General features: G+C 43.2%; 1 protein-coding gene across 2 annotated transcripts in view; it reads right to left on the bottom strand.

Moving 5' to 3' along the window:
* The window catches only part of LOC139265286 (SH2/SH3 adapter protein NCK1-like), a 248713-nt gene that overhangs the window by 149460 nt on the left and 75163 nt on the right, over positions 1-24090 (bottom strand). For both annotated transcript variants that reach the window (XM_070882237.1, XM_070882238.1), the window contains exon 2: positions 2088-2139. The gene's annotated coding sequence lies outside the window, so the exon portion shown is untranslated. The remainder of the gene's footprint in view (positions 1-2087; positions 2140-24090) is intronic.

Below are 24090 nucleotides of genomic sequence, written 5' to 3'. Positions count from 1 at the left end.
TGAGAAAATACTTTACTGTGATTGGGTGTCCAGGCCCACGTGACTCCGGCGGACGTCCCAATGCGAACGCGCTCCGTTGCGCAAGAGAAGGCCTCGAGTCTGGGACCTCTGAAGGGCATTCGACCAAAAGGTAGGTGTGCATCTTTTCTCCTATTTTTAGTCGAATGCCCGCAGGAAGAAGAAACAGGGATTTCTGGGTCAGTCTTTCCCCATTCATAGATTTAAAAAATTATTAGCTTTCTTTGCTTCAGGTGAAATAGTCCCAACATCTCAAGAGTCTCTTCATAACTATAGTTTCTCTGTTCTTACCCCATAGCCCTGCATCATCTTGGTGTACACATGTTCTCTATGGCTTCAATGTTCTTCTATAAGGTGGTGCCCATAACTCCAAACACTGCTTTAATGGTGACCTAACTATTGCAGTGTGCAAAATGCTGTTGACCTTTTTATGGCTTCATCTACCTGCACTCACTTTCAGGGGATTATATATTTGCACCCTTGGTCTCTGTGTTCCTCCAAAGCTTTCAGTGTCTTTCCATAGAGTATATTCCCATTTCTTGCATTTTGGGGGAACAAGTATTACCTCGGACTTCCATGCATTAAATTGCACATGCCACCTTTTCCAGCTAGTCTCCCCGTTTGCCAAACTGTCTACTTTTGTGTAATCAGCAAATGTCAAAACTGTTCTCCCTTTGTCCAAGTCCAAATGATCTTGGAGAACATTAGACCCAGCACTGAAATTTTATAATATGCCTCCTTTGAGACAACTCATTGAACAACTTCAGAAAATTTATACACATCAAGTCCATGCATTCTCTCTATTTATCCAATCGATCACTTTGAGGGAAAAAATGATTGAATTTGTCAAATGCGACTTGCTTTCATCAATCCATGCTGGCTGTTCTCCATTAACCCATGCATTTCCAAAAATTTCATTAATGTTAATTTGAATTCTGGATTCTAAGAGTTTGCCCACAACTGATGTTAGACAAAACAGTTTGTCCACATTTCCCTTCTCAAACAGGGCTATTAGACTGCTACTCTCTAGTTCCCCTTGCACAATTTGCAGATAGCACCTCTGCTATCTCCTCTCTGGCTTCCTTCAACAGCTCAGGTGCATTCCAAGCAGGGCCAGGTGGCTCACCCATCTAGAGTTCTGCTATTTTTTTCAGAACCAATTCTTCATCTTGTTACCTCTAACAATGTCTCTACATTCTCCTCCAGTTCATTTGGATTCTTACTTCCACCATAATTTGCAAAACCTAAAACTAAAACCATTCACTATCTCTACCATATCTTCATGCTCTACAATGAGATCCCTGAGCAGTCCAGTGTAGGTGGGAGCCTAAAATTACAAAGAAACATTGATAGAGTAAGTGAGTGGGCAAAACTGTGGCAGATGGATTTCCACGCAGGCAAGTGTGAGGTCAATTATTTTGGACCAAAAAAAGGATTGACCCAAGTATTTTTCAAGTGTTGAAAAGCTAGGAACAGTGGAAGTCCCAAAAGATTTAGGGTGTATGTACACAGATCATTAAAATGTAGTGGTCAGGTACCAAGAATCAAAAAGGCTAGTGGAATGTTTCTGAAGGGCTAAAATATAAATGGAGAGGAAGTTTTGCAACAGCTATGCAAAGCCCTGGTTAGACCACAACTGAAGTATCGTGCACAGTTCTGGTCACCGCACCTTAGAAACGATATATTGGCCTTGGAAGGAGTGCAGCATAGCTCTTTGTTGGACATTTGAAGATTGCCTATTGCTGATCTGTTATCTTGTTTGGTAACTTTTCTGCCAAGTTAATTTAGATTGGATCCCTTCATATCTCGCTGAACTTTGCCGTTTTCCAGTCCAGCATCAGGATCAAAGATCCCTTTGTACGTTAAAGTCAAGGTCATAAACACATTTGATCCAAAAAAAAAATGATTTCTAATTCAATGAAATAATTCACACATGGGAACTTAGTCCACTATTACATGATGAATAAAATTATGCAGCTATGTCAAATAACATTTATGGGTAATAAACAAGGTGAATTAAAATTGGTTACTGGTGTTTATTCTGGCCACGAAACAAATGAAAATTCTACCTGTGCCACATCAAAACAGCCAGCCTCAAAGAGTATCCTGTCCAATGGTGAGCTGAAATTAAAAAAAAAACAATTAAATTCATTGCATAATTACCTGCTTTTTCCCCATCCCAACATCACCCTTTGCTGCAAGAGTAATGAATAGAAGTTGGATGTTTTCTAATCAAACGACCAACGTTTTTTTGAAAACTGGCTGCACAAGCACGTTTCTTTTGTCTCATTTTGATTTGCACATTTATAAGCATTTCTGCATTCAACAATCACATGCTTAAAAGATTTTAGCACCCTGAAAAAGAATTATTGCATGAAAGGTCCACCGAGCCATTAGGTGCTATAAGTGAAGTTTTGAGAAGCGCATTCCAAAAAATTAAGTTCCTGAAAAACAGAGGAACTGTTTAAAAATAAAACGGATATTGATATAGTAAGTATAAAATGCCTAAGATATTAAACATACTGTACTGCCATTTTAAATATTGCAGTAACCACAGTGGACAAGAACATATGAAAATGGTGAGCAGATAAAGACCAGCTGGTCGATCAGTCCTGTTCCATACTGATCACTTCACAGGAGGAGCTAAACTAATGGGGTAACAAGAGCTGAATCTGCTCACAATAGAATCGGGTAAAGCATGAAAAAGGAAATGATGGAGCTGGAGAGACAGAGATAACATCTGTGCATTTGTTTTTTGGCTTGTCAAAACTTGGCTCTGACTATTTGTTAAGAATATAGTTAGAAATAAGTATTTAATGACTAAGACTATTCAACTCAACCAGCTCTCAATGTAAAATCTGTTCCCTCATGGACTCTATACCACCTATACAACTTCTTGAAAGAATGTCCTTTAAAATGTCTTCTTGTCTAGGTAAAATCAAGCAAAAGTCCAGAAGACCCAATCCATCATCTAGATTGGTTGCTATTCCTGGCGTGACACATTTCAATGATTTCTGCCATTCAAGACCCATCATGTACCACAAAGTATTCAATAATCTCTTGCACTTGCCCTTAAAAAGAAAATGATTCCCTTCAGCCTGCCTTCCTAAATTGCTTACTTCCTGCTCAGCGTCTATCCTCTAAACAGATATTATTTTAAATCAGCAGCGCAGTGCAAGTTTAAAAGTTGTTGCTATACTTCTCAATATTGTTACTCTTGCGATTTCTTTTAAGTGCTCTGCATACCATAATATCTGCTTAATGTGGGAGTCATCTAATTTCTCTCTTACCATGTGCATGGAGGGAAGGAGAAAGGGAGATAAGACCGAGGGAAAAATCCTTTTAATCTTGCTCGAGGCTCAGCAATTTTATAGTTCTCCTGCCTGATTTAATGCTCACGTTTCAAAGTTAAATGGCCTGTTTGCAATTACATGATGTTTTTCACAGAATTTAAAAAAAACTGAATTGTGTGTGACATCTAGCTTTTGGTCAATGAAAGCAAGTTCAGTTCTGCAATTCTCTTGCAGCCTTAAATCTCAAATCACCCTCTTCTCTATCAGAATCTCTTCCATGCAATAATGTCCTTTTGAAGATGAGGTACTGAAAACTGTACAGAATATTCTAAATGTGGCTTCAATGATTTTTATGAAATCAGAATATAATTTTAGGCAATGCAGGTCAGTCTCTAACTAAAAATGAAGCATGAAATATCTGCACTATAGTGGTGATGCCGCTAATCTTCTGCAGAGTAAGTTCCAAACCAACTACAATTTACACAATACCAGATCCAAGTCGCAGGCACAAAAGTAAAGTTTCTGGCAATTAACATTTGTATTTCTTTATTTTTCACGCTCATGTTTTCCGGAAGTAAAGGGAATTTGTTTATTTGTCTCCGAAGTTCAAATGTTTGATTCATGTTTTCATGAAATATTGGGCAATTTGTTTCTAAAAGTATTGGTAGCAAACTTTTTTTTTTCCCCCCCCCAAGTGGTTAAGGAACTCATCAACAAATGTCTTGGGGTTAATCATTTCCCAGTTTCACTCGCTAGGTGGGATCCAGTACACTGTGCTGCCAACAAATATTAAAAAATTTTCAACTATTGATTAAGAACTAAAAACATCTGGAACAGATTGAGTATTTAATACAAAGGGAATGCAATTTCCCAACAGCAACTGCACTTCAGTTCAGTTTGAAACAGCTTCCTCCCACCCCCCAAATCAAATTCCTGTCATTGTATGGTTAACAGGGTTTGCTGCAAGCCATGTAGTTCATCGTTAATTGAACCCAGACATTACTCAACAATGTGCAATAAGGGATGAAATTCACAGATACTGTTTACGCAAAGCACTGAATTGAGGAAACCGTAAAATATACAAGTAACAGCACTGTTTGACTACAGATATGCTCAATTGACAAAACGAGACACCATCCCAACGACTGTTTCTTGCCAGAACCTCTTCCTTTGTCGGTCAATGCCAAATCTTCTACATTGCACATGGCACATTTCCAGCCCTCTGCTCTTTCGCACCCTCATGGTAAGAACCTCAGTAGCATCAAACACCAAACACATCATTAAGTTACTACGTTGAGTTCATAAGAATCAAGGCTTTCTCACCTTTCTTGCTACTGGATTTTAAAACTCCCTCTTGCCTAGTCTTTATCCTTCATTCACCACAATATATCATTGCAGCTGTTTGATTTGCTCAACTCCCTCACTTCCACCTTTAATGTCCTTGTCCCAAGGAAAACCATCATCATCTCATACTAGGCGTTGCTCCTGGTTCCACCCTCATCCTTACTCCCTCAAATCCAAGGGACTTCATCTTGAATACATTCATCAGATTCTAATAGGCCTCATTCTCCTCTGCCAAAACCATTCACCGGTCTAAAGTCGAACTGCAAAGACAATTCCTGGTTTCTTTTCTAAACTACAATCACTTCCTTAAAGGCCCCCCCCCCCCCACCCATTGACCCCTTCACTTCCAGCAAGACCAAGGAGTTTACAGATTTGTCACCACAAGGGAGACATCCATTCAACTGCCTCTGCTGCTTCCCCCGAGTCATTGGCCACCAAGCCAATCCTTCCCCAGCCTGAACCTGTATCGCTCTTTAGGTTCGCTCTCATTACCTCCATGCCCTTGGAGCTCAACCCATCCACAAGACCCACCACCTGCTCGCTAGACCACATTTGCACTAAACTGCTGGCTGACCAACCCAACTCCCCTTCCTGACCCCCATTGCTAGTTGACTTTATAAATGGCCTCCTTTCCTCAATCATGTCCCCCTCCCTTTCAAAACCGCATCTATTCTTCAAAGAACCACAATCCCTCTCGTCTTTGCAAACTACTGCCCCTTCTCCAACTTTCCTTTCCTCTCCAAAATCCTTCAATGAATTGTCATTTCCCAAATCTGAACTCAACTCTTGTTGTGTTCATACTCTATTTGTTTTTACAGAACACTAGACAGGAATTAGGTTTGGCGATGAGGATGAATCAAATTAACCTCCCTACCCTCCCACCTTTCCTCTCCACACCCGGTGACCCTCCAATCCCGTGGCCGAGATGGATAAAAAGCTTTTCGACGTACATCACAGCGAGTGGGTTAGATGGAGACAACGTAACACCAGCTCACCGTCGTGCAATACTTATGCACTGCCTTGGCACCGAAGGCCAATGCATCTTTGGCCAAATCGAAGACACTGAGTCCTACGACAAAGCAGTAAGCGCCCTAGAGAAATATTTTGGGCCAAAGAAAAGTATCGTGATGGAGATACAAATTATGTCAAAGGAGACAAGGGAACGGTGAACCAATCAAACAGTATATCATCTCATTAACTGAAATGGGCGCTACTTGTAACTTTGGAGCACTCAGAGGAAATGACCAGGGATTAAATTATGGAGAAAACAATCCCCTACATTTGGGAACGCTTGCTAATGAAGGATGACAAAATGATACTAGACAAAGCAACTCATTTAACCATCCAAATTGAATCAGCATTTTCTGATTCAAAATCGATTGGATCCCCCCCGCCCCCCCCCGTGCAGCAGACTTCAGCTACAGCTCATGCGCAAGGCATTCGTCCAAAGCGGAAATCACAGCAGAGACGCAGGGCTAGTAATAAGCCACCCACTACGGATCGCGGGCCTAACTTCCACTGCTTTAATTGTGGGGACAAATCACATTCAGCAAAGAGTCTTAACTGCCCTGCACATGGGAAGAAATGCTCTGCATGTGGTAAAATAAACCACTCAGCTAGTGTCTGTCACTCATCGCAGCATATTCAATATGTGGACAACCACGATATGAAGAACCCAGTATGGTTTACAACGTTAGTGACATTTCACACATCGGTTCGGGCAAATTCAAGGACTGTGATGTAAACATTGACGGCACACCCATTTATCTCCTCATTGACCTTGGAGCCAAAGTCGCCATATTGAGCGAGGCTATGTAGAAAATCCACTTCAAGCACTGTCACTGCAGCCCACAACTTCCACTCTACGGCCCCAAGTTTCCACACGCGGCGAAAAAGGCGCCCCTCAGAGCTGGGTGCCTGTTTTTCGCGCCGAAAACGGTGCCTGAAAAAAAAACGCGGTATTCTTGAGCTCCTTGCAGCTCGATGTCTGCTTGGCGCGGCGCACAGGGGGCGGAGCCTACCACTTGCGCCGATTTTGTAAGTAGGAGGGCGCGTGCGCGTTGGAGCGTTCGTGCACGCGCAGTCTGAAGTAAACATTGGCACTCGGCCATTTTTAAAAGTGTTGCAGAAAAAGTGAAAATTTGTTTATTGAACCCTTGCAAAGGCTTGCATTTTAATTTTCTTGATATTTCTGTGTGTGAGGGAGTGCTTTTAGCAGCACTGCTGAATAAATCACCTGCTGAATTAATGTTGGCTCTTTAACCAGTGTTACTGCAGCAACTGTGCATTTTAATTCAGCCTTTACAACTCGTTACCGTTTCAATCTCCACCACTCATTCTGTAATTAAAGATAGACTGTGATAAACGGGACACATGCACTTGTTTGAGACTATTCAAATTCTTTGTAGCTGTTCCAATTTTTAACATGTTTTAATAAAACCACACTGCCCTTCCATGATCAGCACTGAGGCTGCTTGCTGCTTTCTCCCCCTGCCGTCAGTCGGTCCCGACGGCAAACGGCTGCCTCAAGCACTGAGGCTTCTTCCAGCTTTCTCCCCCTGCCGTCGGGACCGACCGACGGCAAACCGCTGCCTGAAAGGCCTGCCTGAAGCACTTTCACACAAGTAGGAACATGGTTTATTTAATCTTTTCTTTGCTTATAAATTTTTATTCAGGTTGGATTTATTTGTATAAGTATAACTAAGGATTTATTGTAGAATCTAATGACTTCCCTCCCCCCCCACCTCGTTCCCGACGCCTAATTTGTAACCTGCGCCTGATTTTTTAAATGTGTAGACAAGGTTTTTTCAAGCGTACAAAAATCTTCACTTGCTCCATTCTAAGTTAGTTTGGAGTACGCTTTCACTGTGGAAACTTTCAAATCAGGCGTCAGTCGCCGGACACGCCCCCTTTTGAAAAAAAAATTCTGTTCAAAAGTGAAACTGTTCTACCTGACTAGAACTGCAGAAAAAACTTAAATGTGGAGAATTCCGATTTCTAAGATACTCCGTTTTCCACCAGTTGCTCCTAAAAATCAGGAGCAAATCATGTGGAAACCTGGGGCCTACATCTGTACTCTGACTCCAGAATTGAGGTACTTGGGGTCATATCTGTCCCGATATACTACAAGGACATAACATTGGAGAATTTTTCCTTTCATGTCGTGAAGGGACGAAGTCTCATGGGTGTTGACCTTTTTGACAAGCTTGGGTTCAAAGTTTACGACCCAACCGGCACACCTGTGTACACGATGGACTTTGACAAGCAGCATCCCTCAATCTTCACAGGGTCTGGAGTGACAACAACATTCTGCCATCGTCCCCGCGTTGACCCTTCCATCAAACGGTTACGCAGCGACTTCGCTGTCTCCCATTCGCGGTTCGCGACCAAGTATCCGCAGAATTAACGGGACTCGAATCTCAGGGAATCACTGAGAGCATCGACTCCTCACCCTGGATCTTGAACAGAGTCATTGCTTGCCATAAAAATGGGGAGATCCGCCTATGCATCGACCTGAAAGAGATCAACAAGGCCATCATCCTCGACAACTACCCTCTTCCTACCATCGACGAACTGTCTTCAGAATTCCACGGCTCAATAGTTTTTAACGAAACTCAACATGCGCTGCAGTCACGATGCTTGATGGTCTGTATCAGTATTGATGCATGCACTACGGAACATGTTCCGCACCAAGTGCATTTCAGAAGATGGTCACTACTATGCTAGCAGGCATAGAGGGAGCCCTCAATCTGCTTGACGATATCATCATCCATGGACGGACAGTGGAAGAACATGACCAGCGATTTCACGCAGTTATGGCTAGACTTGCTACACATAACATTGCACTTAATGCCGATAAGTGTACATTTGCTACTGGAGAAATAAACTTTCTGGGCTGCAGTCACAGCACAAGGAGTCAAGCCAACGTTTGACAACTGACATGATCCAGTGAATATAGGAGGCTACCAACGTCGAAGTTTGTCTCGCACTACGTGCACATTGCCGAACCACTTCGCAAGTTGCTGCGCAAGGATGTCCCTTGGCAATGGACAGATTCCCAGGCTCAGGCATTCACCACGCTTAAGGAGAAAATCACATCCCCTCCTATCCTCATGCACTTTGATCCGAATGCCACTACGTATGTCCCCACGGATGCATCAGGCACCGCGATGGGTGCTGTGCTCTCGCAATAGATTGACGGCCTGGAACGCCCAGTAGCCTTCGCCTCTCGCATGCTCTCGTCCGCAGAACATAAATACTCTGCAGGGGAACACGAAGCAGTCGCTTGCACATCTACCTCTATGGCAGAAAATTTACTCTCTGGTACAGATCCCCAAACGCGAACTACACTACAACTGGATCTGGGCACAGACCACTACGAATCAGCAGATGGTCAGATCACCATCATCAGTATAACTTTAATGTACAATACATCGCTGGCAGTCGCAATCATGTAGCTGACATTCTCAGCCACTCGACACCTGATTCGGACTCTAGTGGTGACTTGTTCACAGATGACGACATATATGTCACGTCGATCATCATTCAGTCCATCAGAAACCTTGTCTCCTGCGACAAACTCGAAAACAAATCACAGAGTGATGCTACGCTCCAGCACATGTGCCACTTCCTCCAGACCGAGTGGCCTAAGCAAATTCCGGAAGAGCTGAAAACCTTCCGCGATTACATTTTCCATTTGGAACGATGGCTGCCTAGCTCGTGGTGATAGAGCAGTAATTCCCAAGTCACTTCCACAGCACGTTTCCTCAATGGCACACGATGGACACCCTGCCATTCTCCGCATGAAGCAGAGATGTCGCGATTCAGTATGGTGGCCTGGGATTGATACACTCAGAGGAGTTTGTCTCTCACTGCGAAGTATGCAGGCTGAGCAAACATCCGACCAGCGCCAATGAAGCCCATTCCATGGCCACAAAAAACCATGGCAACAACTTCTGTTGGATATCTTCGGTCCAGTTGAAGCAGATCCACAGCACCAGCGTTTCCTTGCTAAGACTATCAGCCTGGAAGATAGAGTGAAAACTAATCTGTTCAAGTGCCAATCTTAGCAAGTGCCAGCAGTTCAACAATGGGCTTGCAGTCAGTTGTGGGAGATTCGTACTCCCCAACATGGCCCTGCATGATACAAGAGTGGCCATAACCCGATTGCAGAAATGCAGTGCACTCTATGTGCATTTGGATTGGACCAGAATTGATTATTTGTTTACAATGAGAACCAACAGCTTGTTTTAGCTGAAGGTGAAAAACAGTTAAGATCTAAAAAGAAACATGAGCAGATGAAACTAATGTTGAATGTAAACCAGATTCTCTTCCATCCCAGAACAATTTTTGGTGGGAGCAATCCAACTGCTGCCTTCTGTCTATTTACCCCTCTGAAATGTCTAACGCAAGGATTAGTGTAAGAAAACAGTACAGCTCACATAGCCTGGAAAAGCAGTGGCTGGAGTTAGAAATCTGTTTAATGGTTTTAAATTCTCATAACAAATAATCAGAGAAAACAAATGTAATTTTACAAAAGGTCGCAATACAGGATGACTACAAAATGAATAACAGGGACAGATTGGTCTAATGTTAGTGCTACAATTAAAATATTGAAAGGGATGACTTCACCAGGAGTGAAGTGAACACTGTACTTATCTGGTTAAAAATTCTTTAAAACATCTGCAAAGAATACTTGCATTTATATAGTGTTTATGTCTCAAAATGTTTTCACGTGTTCTACACTTTGTTTTTGAGGTGCAGTTAACTTATTTTGCCAAATGCAGCAGTCATTCTGTGCCTGCAACATCACACAAACAAGAGTGACAAGTGAATTTTTTTTTTAAGGTTGGTATTGCTTGAGGATGTAATGTTGGGCCAGGTCATCGGAAGAGATCCCTGCTTTTCAAATGGCTATAGGAGCTTTAGATGTCTACCTGAACCACTGAGATGACAGCCTTCGTTCAAAGTCTCAGCTGAAGGACAACACCAACCATGCAGTGTTCCCTCGACATGGCACTGGAGTGACAGCCTGGATTATGGGCTCAAGTCGAGAGATTCCTGCCAACTGAATCAAAGGGAAGCTATTCTGGGTTCATTACATTGTCGCAGCAAATTTAATTTTTAAAAAACAATCACAGATTGCAATTTATGTTACTGAAAATATTTATCTTACAGCAACAACCAAAAGGTGCAGTCTTCCAAGGCTCTTCTGGAGGTAGTTGTGCTGCAAACAGCCCATCTTGGTGGCTGACTCGGTTGATGACAGATGATCTTTGCACTCGGTCCACATGTACAGGTCAGCAATGCTATTCCTCTATCCCCGCCCAAAAAATATTGGCATGCATGGACCCTCCCCAGCTAGAAATTTAAAAGCTCAACTTATAAACAACTCCATACATAGAAGTACATCTAACTGGCTGCTGCAACTGATGCTGTAGAATCTGCCCTGTAACATAAACAGGGCACATTCCACAGCAATGCAACTAAGACTATTACAGAATTGTTTCAAGAATACTATTTACCAAAGTCAAACTTAATAAAAAGATGTCTGATTGGGTCATGGCTGATACAAAATGTAACATTAATTTATTTACATATTGGAGCGTCTTTCTGCATTACATATTTTGCCATTGCACAGGACATCTTACACTGAAAATCAGGGCAATTCCTTTTACAGATACAACGTCTCCAATCGGGACCAAGACCGTGCCAATTTTCAGATTTTTCTGGATTTCGGACAAGAAAATCACAAGCCTATGTATGCTATCGAGACAGACACAGTACTAATGGTGGCGTAGGTCAGGTCAAGGGTCATTTGGCAAGGCTCGGACTGATCGCACGCCATTTAAAACATAGCAGCGAAGCCAATAACTAGTCCAGCCCGCCGGTTTTTGGACAATAATTCCGGATTTTATTTCACTGATTATCAAATGGTATTTTCTCAAAAAATGTCCAGTTTTCAGACAATTCCAATTTTCGGACAGCCAGATTTGAGACGTTGTACTGTATTTTTTTTTTAAAAAAGATGTGCCCATTAGCAGTGAAATTCTATTCCCATCTCTAACCCTGAAATGAAGGCTGCAGGGTGGCTACTCTCCTAAAATCACCACTTCTGGTGTTGAAATAAAGTCACAGCTTCATTCATTCTTTTTCCCAACTCAGTCCTATATTGCCTGCCGCCCACCCCAACCCACACTTCAGCCTGAACTCCTTCACGTCTGCAAACATGGTTCTCAATAAAAGAGAAAGGAAGAAAAATATAAAAGAAATGGGGAAAAATCCCTTACGTCACACCAGTGTATGTATTATTTGAAACTGGTCAGCCTCAACCACATTTCAAGGATATCGAATGAAGTTACTTTTGTTTGAAAGTTGAATTGACTAGCAGCACAACTCATTTTCAGTGAACATTAATATTAAACGTGCACTAGGCCATCACGGAATTGAGGAAAGCTTTTACATTTTCTAAATGCAACAGTAAAAAAATCAAAAAGGTAAAATATTTTACTGCACCATCTGCAGATTGAAGCTAGAGTTCCCTTGGTAACAAATGTCAAAGGTCAATAGTACACGCCATATTGAATCCTCCAATTGCCTACTGAAAAATGCTCCGTAAATACCTGAAGTCCACAAATGCTTAGGGCGTAAATTTCGCTGACCTTGCGACTGGTTTTTCGGCAATATTTGCGCCATTTTTGGTGGGAAATTTAGAGAAGTCTTGCGGCGGTGCTTTTCAAATCCCACTGGAGAGAGAAGCACCGCCGTGCAAGACTCGAAATATCGCTTTCGCCAAAAATTTGGCTCTGAGCGCACCCGTATTTCATCATCATCATCATAGGCAGTCCCTCGGAATCGAGGAAGACTTGCTTCCACTCCTGAAGTGAATTCTTTGGTGGCTGAACGGTCCAATATGAGAACCACAGACTCTGTCACAGGTGGGACAGATAGTCGTTGAGGGAAAGGGTGGGTGGGTGGGATTGGTTTGCCGCACGCTCTTTCAGCTGCCTGCGCTTGATTTCTGCATGCTCTCGGCATTGAGACTTGATGCTCAGCGGCCTCTTGGATGCACTTCCTCCACTTAATATTTAGGACGAAAATATCCGCCAAGAAAAAAGCTGCGTTGCAGCCTTTGGATTAGCGGTAAGTATGGAGACCTGCAAAAAAGGTAAGTTAAAGTTTTTATTTTTTAATTCTTTTGCAGCGATTTGCTAGTTAAGTGTCGTGATTTTTTATTTTTTGCAATGTATGTATGTATGTGGTGTTTTTACCCCCTCCCTAGGCCCAACTCGCAGCAGTATCGGCCTCAGAATAAAGTTGGTGAGGATCGCGGTTTGCGCCATAAATCCTCGTGCAACGGCGATTTTTACCGCTGCACAAACTATAGCTCAAATTTATTGCCTCATAGCCACAGCCATAATGATAATTTGGATGAAAAAATACAATTATTGCCAAGAATCAAATTTCTAGCCCTTAGGCTTTAAAGTGTTTTAGAATTAAACCCTCATTAAACAGAATGTTGAGACAAATCAAATCATCTTTCCATAATTTCTCAAAAAAATTCCACTGGGATAAACAAGAATTTGTGAACAGTATTATTGAGAAAGTACTGTATTTGAATTCCAGAAAATGGTACAAACGGCTAGAAATATGCCAATATTTTAACAAAATGTCTGGCAAAATGGATTTAGCATTATTTATAGGAAGTCTCCTGGCAATCAACAACAAGGGTGGAGTTTCCAGTTTCTATCTCCGACATTGTAAGGTTAAAACTTTCAAGTCAATTCTATTCCATCCTTTTTTTAAATAAATAGTACTATAACATTCCCCACTACTGTATGTTTATAGTTGTGAGGGGTGTTAATAATGTGGCTCAAAAACATTTGCCACACTGTGGAAAAGACCACCGATATTGTTATCCAGTATCAGCTTCAAGCCACACAATGTATGGGGCAGTGAATTGTACACAATGTATGGGACAGTGACATCCGCTGGGTACTCAAGTGCAAAATACAACTACCACTAGTCCATTTCAGCAGTTGTGTGAATATTTCCATTCCACACACCAGCTACAAGCAGAGACAAGAGTTCAATCTTGGAACACTGGGTTGACATCCGGCAGATGGGAGTGGAGGTAGAGCCCCACCCCCCTAAACGTATCTCCTGATAGCTTGACTCACAACCCCCTAACAGCTTGTCCATATTGACTCTTGCTACCATGGGCTGAAGAGAAGGGAGACGACAACAACAGCTACACTTTTGCCCACGCAGCACAACTGCTCATATTGTACAAGATGCCAAGAGTTCTCTGCTCTAAGCTTGTCGAAGTTAACAACTCGTTTCAGAATGTTAAGCTCATTTCATACGCATATCTTAGGACCCTTACAGCTAAGGGAGGAGCTTTTTGTTCCAATCAGAGGCAGTGTTGTAATGTAAATAGGGCATGAGTATATCTAAAGGTCTTAAAAGCAATTTTTTGTTGACCCATAAACCTGTTTACGACAGCAGATTGATACAAAAACTTGCATTTATAAAGTGCCTTTCACATAGAAGAACACCATGGAACTTCACAGAGATTGAACCAAAGCAGGAAAGATCAAGAGGCATGAAAGAAAGAGGGTTTCAGCAGCACATGGCCTGAGGTAGGAGTGGACACAGGTGATATTACAGAGCAGGCATTCATTGTGATGGAGAGCAGATGGGGATCAGATGTTCAGCTCAATCAAACAGGACACTGAGGCTCAGCCTGAAGCAGTGGCCAGGAATGGGAATTGAATCATTGGCACAGGTACCAATTCAAAACTCCAAACCCTTGCCAATGATTCCATCTCCAGAGAATACTGCAGACAACAGGAGTTCAAATCCCATCATGTTCAACATCAAGTGCCAGCAAGCATTTTGTGACACATATAGGCCCCAAGTTTCCACATGATTTGCTCCTGATTTTTAGGAGCAACTGGTGGAGAACGGAGTATCTTAGAAATCGCAATTCTCCACATTTAAGTTTTCTGCAGTTCTAGTCAGGTAGAACAGTTTCACTTTTGAACAGAATTTTTATTTTCCAAAAGGGGGCGTGTCCGGCCACAGTTTTGAAAGTTTCCACAGTGAAAACGTACTCCAAACTAACTTAGAATGGAGCAAGTGAAGAGTTTTGTACGCTTGAAAAAACCTTGTCTACACATTAAAAAATCAGGCGCAGGTTACAAATTAGGCGTCGGGAACGAGGTGGGGGGGGGGGGAGGGAAGTCATTAAATTCTACAATAAATCCTTAGTTATACTTATACAAATATTATACAAATAAATGCAACCTGAAAAAAAATTTATAAAGCAAAGAAAAGATTAAATAAACCATGTTCCTACTTGTGTGAAAGTGCTTCAGGCAGGCCTTTCAGGCAGCCGTTTGCCGTCAGGCCCGACCGACGGCAGGGGGAGAAAGCTGCAAGAAGCCTCAGTGCTGATCATGGAAGGGCAATGTGGTTTTATTAAAAAATGTTGAAAATTGAACAGCTACAAAGAATTTGAATAGTCTCAAACAAGTGTATGTGTCCCGTTTATCACAGTCTATCTTTAATTACAGAATGCACTCCCTCACCCTCACACACAGAAATATCAAGAAAATTAAAATGCAAGCCTTTGCAAGGGTTCAATAAACAAATTTTCACTTTTTCTGCAGCACTTTTAAAAATGGCCGAGTGCCAATGTTTACTTCACACTGCGCGTGCACGAACGCTCCAATGCGCACGTGCAGGGTTGCCGGCACGAAAAAAACTCATTTAAATTGTACCCGCCCCCTCCTACTTACAAAATCGGCGCAAGTGGTAGGCTCCGCCCCCCTGTGCGCCGCGCCAAGCAGACATCGAGCTGCAAAGCGCTCGAGAATAGCACGTTTTTTTTCAGGCACCATTTTTGGCGCGAAAAACGGCCGCCCAGCTCGGAGGGGCGCCTGTTTTGCCGCGTGTGGAAACTTGGGGCCATAATCTGTAGCACTGGTGCAGAAAATGCTACTGAAACAGCAGTCACTTTGCAACTATCACAACCCCATGCATAGGATTCAACATGTTCATCAACATATTCATCAACATCACCATGGAAGATTACAACATCAAGGGAGGAGAACATGGCAGCCAAAAGCTTTTATGGCCCGACAGCTCAGGAGCCACGTCTGGAATGTTAACACTTCTATATTAAAGGAAAGGTGGTCAGTTCAATAAACATTTTGTCTTAAGATATGATGGGTATGCAGTTTGATGACTGCACAATGATAGTAGTTGAATTGGATGCATTTGTAAACTCCAAAATTGTTGTGCGCTAACCTATGTATCCCCCGTCCTTTCCCTATATCTCTAGTCACTCTCTGGGATAGCAGAAAAATGTTGGGAGGGAGATAATTGATCTGCCTGTTGCCGTAAGGCTTTCTCTTTGTATAATCTGCAGTGTTCCATGAGCACAAAATGCTTCGTCTCATACTGCAACAAGGTTGATGAAAAACAGACACTATTAAAATTGTTTCACTACTTTTTAAACTTCCTGCTAATAAATAATCTCTTTTGCTCTACATCAACATTTACAACTTCAATCATGCACTTCTGCAGGTACAATTGCTTAAGAGGTGCAAAGTCACAGTCTGCGGGCGGGGGGGGGGGGGGCGAAAGATTTAAAATCCTTTCACTCTAATAAACCATTAGAAGTCTCATACTAACTTCTGATCAAGTTATTTTAAAAAAATAGACTGAGCTAAACCAATACTTCTTTCCAAAAAAAAGGCATGGAATTAAAAAAAAATAGCAACGCTTTGTGACTATGTATTTGGCATTAGCGGGCTTTATATCTTGTGCCTTGGGACATTTTTTGTATGATAAAGGCACTAGATAAATGCAAGTTGTTGATGTGAGGTTACTGATCAATGATCCATGCAACCAGAATATATTCTTCACCCCATTAATGTTAACATATCTGGTGTTTTCCAAAGGGAACGGAGTCATTCATTTAACAACTCAAAAATAGCTTTGACGTTATTAAGATTTACCCTTTAAATTCCCACGTGAGCATCAAAATGACATTGCACGCTGGAAAGCAATTAAAGCAGCATGTTTTAGCAGGGGAAATCTCAGAGGACCTGTACGAGTTGATTATAATACCATTTTATACTTGAAGGATTTATTGGGTTGAGCATTTCGAACACTCACTATTTCTTTATGTTTCAGAATATATATATATTTTAAATGGCATTTCAACTGAGGAAAACATCAAGTCAAAATTAACAAGTATAGACAATCATGGGAATGGAAACATTAGGAGACCTGCTGGAGAAAACAACCAGCATGGATGTCATCACAACCAGATGTCAAAAGGTTTAAACTTTCCCTTGCATCTTCAATTCAGCACTTTACTTAGAAGCAAGAGAATCTCTTCACTACAAACAAGCTGTCATTTTACCAGGCTCCTATTTTGCCCTCACTGTAGTGCCTTGTTGAGTCAAAGTGGAATCTGAAGATTCATGCCAACTACACTGATTGCAGCTACTGTACAATACACACACTATGGGGCACAGTGCTATCATTTCAATTTAATTCATAACCAAACACATTTTCAACTCCATTGTAACAGGCTTGAACCTCTGCTGGCAGGAATACAGAAGTACTTTTGGAGTGACTTGCTCACGGGTCACTCTCAGACCTACAATAAAATAATTCCATGTGTTTTTTGTTTTCCGTTTTCCCATCCCCCATTAAATTTGTTTTAATCTTCTTCCCCTGAATCCGATCTCCAACATCCCAGCGTTGGCAGGCTCCGGAATGAGGGCCAGACACGCATAGGAGTAGTAGGTTGGCCAAGGAGGAGGTGGGCTGCAATTGAGCCCCAGGCCTAATTTCAATGACAACTACCACTGGTATAAATACAGACCATTTTGATTTTCAAGCTTCAGCACACCAGATGTTTTACACACAATACAAGTTATTACAAACGATTCTCAGAATATATCTGCAGTAAGTATTTTATGCTAATATACAAGATTGTCATATTGCATTCACCACCACCCCACTCGAATGCCTACTCTTGAATTGGAACACAGGTACAACATCCCAAATCCAGAACGCCAAAGACTGGAATTGTCCGAAAACAGGACATTTTGCGTATCGTGGATGGAGTCGTCCGGAATTATTCTCCGAAAACCGGACATTTTGAGGCGGCCAAGATGGCGACATCGGGCAGCGATGAAACAGAGGAAACAAAAAACGAGGAAACAAAAACAGCGCACGCCAGGGGGCAACAGGAATCGGCAAGGATGAGATGAGCGAGTGATGGAAATTCAGCACCTCACCCACCCTCTGTGTGACACCCTGCCAGTAGTCTACACTCACCCAGCGATGCCCAGCCACCGGGCTCACTGCCCCTACCTGGAGGGGTTGAGCCATCACTGGGGCCGGGAAACATTCCCTTCGGCTGCAGATAGACCTGAGCACCGATTGGCCACCAAGGACATTATTTATGGGAGGAAAGATTTACAACACTGAAATCATTTCAAGAGAGAACCTCATTTTACTGAAGTTAACTTCTCAGCAGGAAATGTAATACACCCTTTATGGGGATAAGTGTTCTCTAAATATATTCTCCCTGAAGTTTACATTTACAGTAACAAGGACATGACAATTTGATACACAATCTATTTTGTACAATAAAAGCCACGAGAATACCAGCAGGCCAGTAAGGATTGTGTAACAGTTGCAATCTCAGTAATCACTGCACTGTCCAGGAAGGACAAGCACTGAAGCCTGAAGGCATAATGTCTGTTCAGGGGAAGAAGTTTAAAACAAATTTAAAAGATTAAAACAAATGTAAATAATATTATATATCTACATACACATGTACATAATAATCACATCTATACATACTACGTTAAATCCCATCATAGGCAGTCCCTCGAAACGAGGATGACTTGCTTCCACGCCAAAAATGGACGAGTTCACAGGTGTTTCAATGAAGGACCCGAACTGCATCCTGAAGGGTGGAAGATGCCTGTGCGTGGATTTTTTTTAACGTGAGGTGGTCGTTGCACACCAGCCACCACACGGGCTTGACAGAGCTAGGTCGTGGTCCAGTGGCAAGGATTACCCAAGACGACTGGAGACCAGCTCTGCTTCATGGACCTAGTGCACACACGTATCGCAGTCTGGGCTGGCTCATGCTGCCCCTGGCCCTGAACTCGCGCCTCCCCTGGGCCCCGATCACATCCCTGTACAATCTCTCGCCGCTCCTGCTCTATCTGCCCGCACGCCAATCACCGACCTGGATCTTGATGACATCACTCTTCACAGCCATCGTCCTCCTGCACCAGCTCACGCTGTACCTTGTAGTAGCACGCCTCCACGCTGACCATAGCTGCCGCTCGCCGCTCCTTCTATGGCCCCGACCTGCCGCTGATGTTCCCTCGCAGGTTGGGGCCTCCACGCTCCAATAGAATAGAGGTCCTGATATTAACTGATGCATTGTTTTTGTAGTTTTCAAATGCATCCAGTTAATGCATTTTGCTGGAGACAATGGATTCCTTGATGGCATCCACTAGGATTGTCACCTGTGGCGGAAATCTTCCAGGGACATATCCCACTCCGCAGCCGTATCTTCGGCAGAAACTCCGTTTACACGTGTCAACAGAGAGTTCCACCGAACTCCTGGTAAAGTTTCAGCAGTCAATCGGGAGAATTCCCAGTGATTATATTGTTCCAGTGAGTGAGGAAGGACCCAAATGGTAAGACGTGACATTCGAAAATATCAACTCGGGTAATGTTGAAACAGCAATTTGGCGAAAAAGATGGAAAATATTCATACAACAAAAATTTTCTTCATCATAGGCAGTCCCTCGAAATCGAGGAAGACGTTCTTGCTATTGAGGGAGTGCAGCGAAGGTTCACCAGAATGATTCCTGGGATGGCAGGACTGACATATGAGGAGAGACTGGATTGACTGGGCCTGTATTCACTGGAGTTTAGAAGGATGAGAGGGGATGTCTTAGAAACATATAAAATTCTGACAGGACTGGACAGGTTAGATGCAGGAAGAATGTTCCCAATGTTGGGGAAGTCCAGAACCAGGGGACACAGTCTAAAGATAAGGGGGAAGCCATTTAGGATTGAGATGAGGAGAAACTTCTTCACTCAGAGTTGGTAACCTGTGGAATTCCCTACCACAGGGAGTTGTTGATGCCAGTTCATTGTATATATTCAAGAGGGAGTTAGATATGGCCCTTACGGCTAAAGAGATCAAGAGGTATGGAGAGAAAGCAGGAAAGGGGTACTGAGGTGAATGATCAGCCATGATCTTATTGAATGGTGGTGCAGGCTCGAAGGGCCGAATGGCCTACTCCTGCACCTATTTTCTATGTTTCTATGTTAAGACTTGTTTCCATTCTGAAAGTGAGTTCTCAGGTGGCTGTGCAGTCCAATGAGGGAATTACAGTCTTTGTAACAGGTGGGGCAGACAGTGGTTGAAGGAAAGGGTTAATGGGGAGCCGGGTTTGCCGCACGCCCCTTCCGCTGTCTGCGCTTGATTTCTTCATGCAGTTACAGGTTGAACCTCCCTATCCAGAACCACCCCTCGTCCAGAACCATTCCCGGCCACCGGGTGGCGCATGCGCAGAACTCTGACATGAACAAATTGAAGTCTTTCCTCGCTGTCGACTCCTGCAATAGCTGGCCTGACCCCGCAATCCACCGCACCACCACCCCCACCACACGATCTCCGGCGCCACCACCCCCACCCCCATGATCTCTCTGCCGCACTCCCAGTCCCAATATCCCCTTGCCCAGTACCTGTACCATCCAATTTAACGTGACCACCCCTCCTCTGGAAAAATCCCTTATCCAGAACAGGGCAGATCCCAGGGGTTGCAGATAAGGGTGGTTCAACCTGTACTACATTTCAAAAGTACTTAATTAACTGTAAAGCACTTTGGAATCCCCTGAAGAGCACTATAATCAATGCAAGTTTTTTTTCAGAATTGCCAGAGTGCTGCCTCCCAAAGTCAATGAATACAAGTTTTTCTTAAAATAAACTGCGACCAAGTCCAAAGAAACACTTTAAAAGCTCACTCCACAGAGCCCACTAACCGAAGTCTGCAACTACATTGAGACAGTTGATTCAGCAAAACAAAAGCAGGAAATAATGTCTGTGGACAGGAAGTGCATTCCATATGCAAGTGTGATCTGTAGATTCTTTCAGCTTAACGTTCGCTCATTCATTCTCCCCAGCTAATGCTGGAATGAGCTAAAGTTCAATATGAATTTCTTTATATGCACTAAGTCGCTGTCTCACTAAATCTTACATATGTAGAATATTTTGATAGTCTCAAAGAAGCATTTCCATATAATAAATCTTTAAAAATGTCACTAAAAATAAATTCTTGTACGCAGTTTGACGTCACAACCGGTTAAAAGACTATACAGCGTTATAGCTTTTTGTTGCCTTGTCGCCAATGGGCAAAAACCATGTCAAGATGAGCAGTGATCTCTTGCTACTATTGTCAGTCCCCAGGACAAGCAGCAATGTCTTGCAACCTTTGGCATTCATAGTACAACTTATTATAAAAAATACAGACTTGTGTAGCTGTCAGCTTAATTATGGCTTAGAAAAACTTGGCCAAGGCAGATAGTTGTGTGTGCGCGCGTGTGTCTTGGATAATTTAACTGACCCAGAGCATGGTAGCTTTCAAGCAATTTATTTTTTTTTAAAAACCTCACAGAATACCAAGTTATAAAGGGCTCACTCAAATCCACGTAACTGAATATCTGACCTTTCCTTTAACGAGAGATCTGCTTCATACTCATTGCTGATATATTTAAAACCTTTGTTCATCTGGAATGATTCCAAGGTTTTAAATGAAGCACATGGACAGAAAGGTATATCGAGTCGCAGCAAGGATGCTGCAACACAAAAACTCCAACTAAAAAATAAATCACATTTCTGGAGATTGCTACAGCTTCATCTACATGAGGTGGCACAGAAGCTAGTCCAAACCCCCACTGGAAGGTGAAGTAACATGGTATGGTTTAAAAAAATAAAAACCTCTCAGAAATAAAAATGTAATTAGATTTGGGGCATCTTTTCACAAATATGAGAAAATCAATGCAATTGAAAAGGCCATGGCAATGTGATTTTTCAATCATGATATTGTTATACATTTTAGGAATTCAGATTATTAGTGTAATGTATGTAACTATGTAATACTTGCCATCAGAGGACGTGACTGTCGGAGTCCTAATGGTCACCTGCACACACGCAGGGCCAGTATTAAAGGTTGGCTGCCATGTTGTTTAGGCCCTCTGGAGTTGTAATAAAGATGACTAAGGTCACGCTAAGTTTAGCTCACAGTACTCAGCCTCGTGGAGTTCTTCTATACATAACAATTGGCGAGGAGTAACAGAATTACGAACCTTCACACAACCATGGTTGCCGTTGGAATATGAGAGATTTGTAGAGGGTGATGATTGGGAAGCCTTCGTCGAGTGTCTCAACCAGTACTTCGCGGCCAACGAGTTGGAAGGAGACACTAACGCGGCCAAGCGCAGGGTGGTCCTCCTCACCGCCTGTGGGCCTAAAATATACGGCCTCATCAAGAATCTGCTCGCACCGACAAAACCAACGGAGAAGGAATTTCTTCTCCCAGAGGGTTGTGAATCTGTGGAATTCTCTGCCCAAGGAAGCAGTTGAGGCTAGCTCATTGAATGTATTCAAATCACAGATAGATAGATTTTTAACCAATAAGGGAATTAAGGGTTACGGGGAGAGGGCGGGTAAGTGGAGCTGAGTCCACTGCAAGATCAGCCATGATCTTGTTGAATGGCGGAGCAGGCTCGAGGGGCTAGATGATCTATTCCTGTTCCTAATTCTTATGTTCTTATGTTATGTTCTTATGTAGAAGGAATATACAGAGTTGTGCATGCTGATTCGGGATCACCTCAAGCCGAAGGAGAATATCCTCATGGCCAGATATCGTTTTTACACGCACCATCGCTCCGGGACCAGGACGTGGCGGATTATGTCGCCGACCTGTGACGCCTCGCGGGACCTTGCGATTTTGGAGCTGCGCTGGGGCAAATGCGGTGGGATTTTTTCGTGCTGGGCATCAGCCACAAGGTCATTCTTCGAACGCTGCTGGTTGCCGAAACCCTAGACCTGAGCAGGGCCATCGCAATCGTCCAGGCAAGCATGGCCATGGACGATAAAACCAGATATCTTCTCGACATCGAAGCTCACCAGCAAGTACTGTGCATAAAATTATGTTGTTAGCAGGCCAAACTGCATATGGCAGGGCTTATACGTCTGCGGCTGCAAGACCCATGATGACTCAGAGTTCGCCATCAGGGGTGAATGTGAATCCATTAGCACAGTGTTGGCGCTGCGGGGATAATCATTGGGCCCATCAATGTCGATTCAAGCACTACATGTGCAAAGGCTGCACAATAATGGGGCACCTCCAGCGAATGTGCAAACGTGCTGCGACATACCACGTGGCAGAGGATGATCGAGCCGGCACGGATCACGCAGCAGACAACTCAACCCAAGAAGTGTATGGGGTACATACCTTCACCACCAAGAGCCCTCCTATGATGCTGAAAGTCAAATTAAATGGAGTTCCAGTATCCATGGAGTTGGACACGGGTGCAATTCAGTCAATAATGAGCCAGAAAGCTTTCGAGAAACCATGGGGCAATAAAGCACAAAGGCCCAAACTGAGCCCGATCAATGTAAGGTTGCGTACCTACACCAAAGAGCTCATACCAGTCATTGGAAGTCCGGCAGTGAAGGTATCGTATGATGGAGCTGTGCATGACCTATCATTGTGGATAGTTCCAGGCAATGACCCAACGCTGTTCGGCAGAAGCTGGCTAGAAAAGTTTCGATGGAATTGGAACGACATCAAAGCACTATCTTCAGTGGATGATGCCTCATGTGTTCAAGTGCTGAGCAAGTTTCCCTCGCTATTTGAACTGGACAGACTCCAACGCGAAGGAATCATATCGCCAGTCGAGTTCAACGAGTGGGCCAGTCCAATTGTTCCGGTGTTGAAAAGCGATGGCGCGGTCAGAATCTGCGGAGACTACAAGGTAACAATGAACAGAGTCTCACTACAGGATCAGTACCCACTGCCCAGGGCGGAAGACCTGTTCGCAACGTTAGTGGGGGGTGGGGGAGAAGAGAGTCGTTCACCACGTTGGACCTAACCTCTGCCTACATGACACAGGAGCTGGCTGAATCTTCGAAAAGCCTGACGTGCATCAACACACACAAAGGACTGTTTATATACCATAGGTGCCCTTTCGGGATTCGCTCGGCTGTAGCCATTTTCTAGAGAAACATGGAGAGTTTGCTGAAATCTGTTCCGCGCACCTTTGTGTTTCAAGACGACATCCTGATCACTGGTCGTGACACAATCGAACA

This window comes from Pristiophorus japonicus, chromosome 6 (genome assembly GCF_044704955.1).
Source record: "Pristiophorus japonicus isolate sPriJap1 chromosome 6, sPriJap1.hap1, whole genome shotgun sequence".
Lineage (NCBI taxonomy): Eukaryota > Metazoa > Chordata > Chondrichthyes > Pristiophoridae > Pristiophorus > Pristiophorus japonicus.
Note: the sequence above shows the minus strand (reverse complement) of the source record. Positions and strands in the feature narration are given on the sequence as shown.